Raw genomic sequence first — 7,500 nt, 5'->3', positions numbered from 1 at the left:
CCAAACAGAAATAGTATCAGGCATATACATAGAGAAATAACTGATGAAAAGAAACAGATAGTAAGGACAGCAGAGGCGAATGGAGTGTATGGCAAGAAGGGAAGAGAGAGAGGCAGTGCATTAGCGAGAGCGGAAGAGAGAAAGAGAGAATGAATGGGGCGAGAGGAGAGAAGGCGGTGCCATGGATGCTGATCAATATGGATCCTCCCCAGCCTTGCCCACGGCGTGCGTCCCCCAAGGTCAGCGTGCATGGAGGAATTGTGGAGCTAATGGACGCCAGTGTCCGTGTCACTCGATCATCGTAAACTTTATTGGGTAAGGTTAGTGTAGGAATAACGACGAGCGAGTTTCCGCGAGACTAATTACGGGCGCTGTGCTGAAAGTCCCGCGTGTTCGTAAGGGTAAAAGCCGCGGGTCATCTCGTAGGATGACGGATCAGATTGTACCACGCGCGCCACCACGGGTCCCCCGCGCTTCTGGTATGGGGGGAGGGGGGGCGGGTAGTGGGCGGGTGGAGGTGGGTGCCGTACCCCTATATGCGAAGAGGTACGGCATTGTTGAGTCTGTATCTCCGCGAAGTATTCCCGGAGGAGGCGTCGGGCACAATATGTCCCGGGAAAGTATTGGCGCGTGCATTGACTGGGGGAGCACTTACTGTCGGTACTGTGCGAGTCCTCGAGCAGTCATAGTAACGGAGAGCGAAACGTATTGATCTAGGGTTGAATGGGGGAGAGGGGGGGGGGGTGCGAGGGAAAAAGGGGCGGAGCCTATTTCGACGCCATTCATTCAGGTTTTTCATCCTCGTGTGTTGTTTCGTTGTTTTTGGCCCGGGAATTGTCGCCGTGCCTCGCGTCGGCCAAGCGTACGGAAGGCGCCGATCTCGAGGTCCGGGCGCCGGTTGCGTCACGCTCACGACCACGCGAAACGGACGAGACATTCTGAATCCTGACGCTATCGAGAGGAACGTTGCAGGAGGGCAGCCCGTGCCGTCTGCCCCCTCAACACGTGACTTAAAGTTGGCAGCCCAGACGGAGCACGTGGCCAGTTCTGCCTGCCGTGCCTGGCCTTTGTGCCGCCCGCCCTGTCACGCCCACCTTCGCGCCCGCCGCCCATGGTTTCTCCTCGCCCTCATGTCTCTCGACCTCTGCTATTTGACTATTTTTTTCGTTTCATTCCACTATTAATGTTTTACACTTTCTCTTCTTCGACTTCGTCCTCCTCCTTTTCTTCCTGGACCTCGTCCCGTTCCACCACCACCTCTTCCTCCTCCTTCTCCTCGTCCTTCTTCTCCTCCTCGTCCTCCTCCTCCTCCTCCTTCTCTTCTCTATTTCTCGTCCTCCTCTTCCTCGTGCTCGTCCTCCTCCTCCTCGTCACCTCCTCGTCCTCTTCTTTGTCGTTGTCATCCTCCGTCTTCTTTTCTTGTCGTTCCTCCTTCCACCTAACCATTCATCTTGTCACGGCTCACGAACGGTGCATCGCCGAGACGACGGATAATTTTACATCAGCTCAATGTTTTTATGATTTTTTTTCCACCCAGAGTCCAGATATGGAACGGAAGAGCGTCTCTGCATGTGGAATCGCCGGGGGAATGGGTCTTAAGAGATCCTCGGCGGTTCTTTGTGCGCGAGGGGAGGCTAGTGAGGCAGGCGGGACTACCGGGGAGGGGGTAGGGGGGTGGGGGTAAGGACGTAGGATGCAGGAGACCAGGGCGAGGTGCGTGTAAGGGATGGATTTTCAGGTCTGCTCACTAGGATGCGACTGTCGGGACTGACATAAGGTCTGGGGTTGGTATAAGATGACCCCTGCTTAGTGTGGGGTTGGTATAAGATGACCCCTGCTTAGTGTGGGGTTGGTATAAGATGACCCCTGCTTAGTGTGGGGTTGGTATAAGATGACCCCTGCTTAGTGTGGGGTTGGTATAAGATGACCCCTGCTTAGTGTGGGGTTGGTATAAGATGACCCCTGCTTAGTGTGGGGTTGGTATAAGATGACCCCTGCTTAGTGTGGGGTTGGTATAAGATGACCCCTGCTTAGTGTGGGGTTGGTATAAGATGTCCCCTGCTTAGTGTGGGGCTGGTACAAGGCGACTGCTGATCAGGATGGGATTGGTATGAGGTAGATGTCCCAGCAGTAGGATCTAACAGTCGGGATTGATATAAGTTCTGGGGTTTGATACAACACTGCTGATCAGGGCAGGGTTGGTGGAAGGGACGAGAGTAAATCGGGGTTGGGAGCAACTGTATCTCGGTCAGAATGAGATTGGTACTGTGAGGCTACCAAACATCACGGGGTTGGTGCATTCATTAGGGCGCTGGGGAAGGGGCTGAGGCAGGACGGATTTAGGGAGGCGGTTCAGGGCGTGGTCGGGCTCAGAGGTCGAGGGATCAGGGCGACACTTGCCAGTAGCTGAAGACTGTGTCGGTGTAATAGGATGCTAGGGATTGGTTGGATTCTGGATTCACAGAAATAACAGATATATATTTAGTTTTATATCCAAGATTAAGAGGTCATGCGGGTGATTGCGTTTGGTCCTGGTGGTAGATGCGGGGTCAAAGGTCGTTCGTGCGGAGGGGAAGCGCAGGGGGGTGGTGTTGCTTGTCATCTACATCTACTGTTGTTGATGTTTTTGTCTTTGTGTGTTGGGGAGAGAAATGTAAGGAGGGTGGTAAGTTCTGGGGTGGTAAGGAGGGGGAGGTGGGGGTTCTAAGGACGGGGAGGGTAAAAAGTACAGGGAAGGAGAAGTAAGAAAGACAGAGAAGAGAGAAGGAGAGAGAAAGGAGAGGTAGGATAGACGGTTGAATGAAAGATTCTTTTGAAGGGACAAACGTCGAATGGCTTTTAAGGAAACATTTTCTCTTCATTATGTTTCCTTTGTGGTTAGTATTACTTTTCACTCTTCCATTTTACTACAGCTGCTTTTTAATACGTTTATCGACAAGTATATTCTAGGCATCTCTTTGTCTAATGTATGTTTCTTTGTTTCTTGCTCTTTCTCTTCTTTAGATCTGCCCGTGTCAAACACTCGCTTATCTCTCCGTCTTTGTCTCTTGCCTTTATCCCTCTTTTGATCTCTCTCTGTCATGTGCTGCTTTCTACACCTTCCTCTGTATCTCATTTACATTCTAAAGCTATCTGATTTGAATTCCATTTTTCTTTTGCCTTCCGGATGTTTCGAAAACGGGCGTCCATCTATCACCGATTTTCTTTGTTCTTTCTTTGTGTTTCTTATTTCCTCTGGCTTCATTTTCTATTTTGCTTTTTCATCCCTTCCTTGAGCTCCTCTCATAATTTTATCTTTTCTTCCATTTGCCTCTTACTTGTTCCTGTGGACTCTGCCGCGGATCGTGCCGGAAGCTTGTTTTCCATGAATTATTTCCGTGTCGCGTTGTAGCTGCGACACGCCAAGACCAGCAGACGCACCTGACGTGAATGCCCCAGCAAGACTCGCCGGTGCTCCCTCTTCTTCGTGCTTGGAGGTGTTTAAGCTTGCAATTACTTTTAGTGTTATTTCGCTCTAAAAGATGTGCTGCGCGGTGAGAATAATGGTCGAGATATTTGAATGGCTTAGCGCTTTCTTAAGATCGCCGTATTTACGGGTCGTGATAGAGGGATTAGAAAAAGGTGAAGTATAATAATATTAGATTGAGCTCGATGGACTTGGAGGATGAAGAGGAGGAGTGAGGGAGAGAAAGAGGAAATGAAGAGAAAGAGAGAAAAAAGGAGAGGGAGAAGAAAGAATCACCCGACCCCCATGGAAACTTTATGGCAAAGCCCGGAGCCATCGTGTGAGATCTGCCTGCCTCTGTACATCGCGTGTGTCTCTCGTCGATATTCCTCTGTTTTACGGCTCCCAATATTTTCTTCGGGGAAAAGGCATAAGCCCATCAGACCCCGACGATGAAGGGAGAATTTTCTCTTCGCCGGAGAAGTGAACAGCGGGAAGGAAATCGCTGACTTATCGGCGTATCTCTCAGAGCTCCTCAAAGATGGCGATCGGGCGAGGAGGGGATCGGTCGGCCTGTGAAGTGAACGAGAGGGAGACTTATCTGATCATGGGGGGGGAGGAGAGGCGAGGAGGAGGAAGGAAGACGGATGGAGGGAAAGAGAGCGGAGGGGGTGCAAGGTGGGAAGAGGAGGGGTAGAGTAAGGGCATTAGAGGGAAGGTAGAAGATAGAGAGGGAGGGAGCGAGAGAGAGAGAGAGAGAGAGAGAGAGAGAGAGAGAGAGAGAGAGAGAGAGAGAGAGAGAGAGAGAGAGAGAGAGAGAGAGAGAGAGAGGGAGGGAGGGAGGGAGGGAGCGAAAGAGAACGAGAGAGAGGCAGACAGAGCGAGAGAATGAGAGAGAGAGAGAGGGGGGATGATAATAGAAAGTAAAGGGAAGGGCAGGAGAGATTATGATAAAGACACCAGCGAGGGAAAGGAAAAGACGAGAGGGAGAGAGAGGCAAGTAAGAGGGAAGTGAGGTGGGTAGAGATCGAGATAAAGAGAGAAAGAGAGAAAAGGAGAGGCGGACGGCGCGCCGGGAGGACTCTGACAGCGGCCTCGATCCTTGCAAAGGGCCACGGGACGGCGAGGAATAAACACACACGTCGCTGGTTAAGTTTTAGGGTTCGAAGGAGGGAGATGTTTACGAAATGATGGCGGTTTTATGAGAGGAGTGAGGGAAAGGGGGGGGGGGGGAAGGGGGAGCTTTGAGGAGTGAGACATGGTGGATATAGTCCCCCCCCCCAACCTCCCCCCCGCAGGTAGAGAACCCAGCTTGACAGTCAATGAGATCGCTCTTGTGAAACGTGATCTCGACTGTTGGGGTGACTGTAGATCAAAGTAATGGGATGGAGATAAGAAGGGGATCGATAGGGAGAGAGGAAATAGGATACTAATCAAAGGGCTAAATAATCATGATAAAATGAGAGAGAGTTTGAAGAATGTGGCGCTGTTCATAATACAGTTGTTAAGAATCACATTTTTTTGGCATTCAGTATTATTTAGAGAAGTGGACGTCAATTCTATCTGTATTCATGATTTTAATGAAATAAAACAACAAAAAACACCCCTTAAGACGTGAAATAATCTCGCTCTCATTCCCCATTGCTCTACAAGAAGTTAAGAGATAATAGACCCGCTGTCCTGCTGAGCGTCACGTGGCACGAAGCCTTCCATTATTCCATTAGGAAAGTTTATCCTTAACCACCAGGTATGAGCAGTTATCTTAATTGAAAAGGATGCGTAATTACTCAGGTAATTATGCAGGTGCCACTGCCCCGACTCGCGAGCAGGTCGTGAGTGATGGAAAAGGCTTGTTTTTTTAGACCTCAGACTGGAAATACTCTTTTTTTTCTTTTATTGATTTTTTAAATTCATTTTAGGCAGATACCCTGTTTTGTATAGTCGTTTGTGTTTATGTGCATGTTGTCTGTCTGTTTAATTCTTCATTTATCTGTGTTTATTTGGTTTAGAAAGTGAATTGGACGTTTGATCGAGAGGTAACATGATATTGTGACAGGGAAGGGGGGGGGGGTGTTGTGTGACTGGCGTCATAGTCAATAGTATCAGACAGGCGGCCACACACGCCAGGATATATAATTTCTACAATTATGGTCTTTGTCTTTTTTGTTTGTTTCTATGTGATGAAATCGTTTTTTAGAAGAATTGTATGTGCATATGTATACACATATTATAAATATACATACATATACATATGTATACACATGCACACACACATAAACAAACATATGTATGTGTGTGTGCACATACACACACACATGCACACACTCGGGCGCGCACGCACGCACACACACACACACACACACACACACACACACACACACACACACACACACACACACACACACACACACACACACACACACACACAGAGAGAGAGAGAGAGAGAGAGAGAGAGAGAGAGAGAGAGAGAGAGAGAGAGAGAGAGAGAGAGAGAGAGAGAGAGAGAGAGAGAGAGAGATTAAAATGAACTTAGTTGGGATAAACCTCCACACATATATCACGAAATGCATCTTATTATAATTCCATGCAATACGCACGGAGGCTCACATATCCGGGTCAAGCAAGCGCCAAGTTCAAGGCCTAGAAGCCGCCTGGGGGAGAATGCATGCAAGCAAATGGGAAGGGGGAAGAGGGAGTGGGGGAAGGGGAAGGGGGAAGGGGAGGGAGAAGGGGGAATGGGGAAAGGGGAGTGGGGGAGGGGAAGGGAAGAGGGGAGGAAGGGGGAGTGGGGGAGGGGAAGGGGGAAGGGGAAGGGGGAGTGGGGGAGGCGAAGGGGTTGAGGGGAAGGGAGGAAGGGGGAGGGGGGAGGGGAGGGGATCCGTTTTATGGGCGTACGTAAAGTTTATAGCTGGGTCGTCGTCGTTGTCGTCGCTTTAGCCGTCGCGTATGGTCGTCACACCATCAAAGACGTCGGTTTTCGTTTTATTTTATTTCGGGGATGTGTCGGTATCTGTATTAGGGGCTTTTTAGGGTAATGTTTCCTCTTTTTTTTTACTGTAGGTGGGTTTCGGTAGTGATGAGAAGATGGGGGTTTAAGGTGTGGGTTTGTCTGTTTTTCTTTTTTTAGGATTATTTGTGCGTTGTGACTGACTCTTTAATCATCAGTCATTATCTTCATAATAATTATCGTTATGATTATCGTTATTATCCGTCATCATTATCATCATCATCATCAGTCACCATTTACATTAGTATTATAGTCATCATCATTAGCATCATCATTATCATCATTATCATTACCAATCATCATCATCATTATCAATCATCATTATCAGTTATCAATATCAATCATCAATTATCATCATTAGTATCATCATTATCAATCATCATTATCAGTTATCAATATCAGTCATCATTATCAGTTATCAATATCAATCATCATTATCAGTTATCAATATCAATCATCAATTATCATCATTAGTATCATCATTATCAATCATCATCATCTTTAGTATCATCATCATCATCATTATCAGTCTTTAATCATCACCATTAGTATCATCATCATTATGAAACATAGATCATCATCATTAATCATCATCTTCGGTATCATCATAATCTTACCAAGCATCATTCATCATTATTATCATCATAATCTTACCAAGCATCATTCATCATTATTATCATCATAATCTTACCAAGCATCATTCATAATTATTATCATCATATACCAGTCATCGATGATTATGTTATCATCGTCATCGACATAATCATCATCATCATCATTATCACCATCATCAGTACAACCAAGAATGAATTTATGAATAACATTTCCTTTAAAACAGTCAGTAAGAATAGGGAATTGTGTCACCGATATTCTTAATATTGTCATTTTGAATATTAAAACAATATCACTATTATTGTTAATGTTGTTAGTCTCGTTAAATTGGATATCAATATAATCCACGCTGTGCTAAAGGCATTGTAGTAAATCATGTTGGAAATAGCGGCCAGATATAGTCAATTCTGCGGCCATTTCCCTCCCTCCTCTCGCT

At 47.1% G+C, this 7,500-nt stretch overlaps 1 protein-coding gene across 1 annotated transcript in view; it reads left to right on the top strand.

Moving 5' to 3' along the window:
• The window catches only part of sn (fascin domain-containing protein singed), a 165,529-nt gene that overhangs the window by 20,013 nt on the left and 138,016 nt on the right, over window positions 1-7,500 (top strand). The gene's annotated exons all lie outside the window — the stretch shown is intronic.

This window comes from Penaeus vannamei, chromosome 6, assembly GCF_042767895.1.
Source record: "Penaeus vannamei isolate JL-2024 chromosome 6, ASM4276789v1, whole genome shotgun sequence".
Taxonomy (NCBI): domain Eukaryota; kingdom Metazoa; phylum Arthropoda; class Malacostraca; order Decapoda; family Penaeidae; genus Penaeus; species Penaeus vannamei.
The sequence above is the reverse complement of the archived record's forward strand: the minus strand, read 5'-3'. Positions and strand labels throughout refer to the sequence as shown.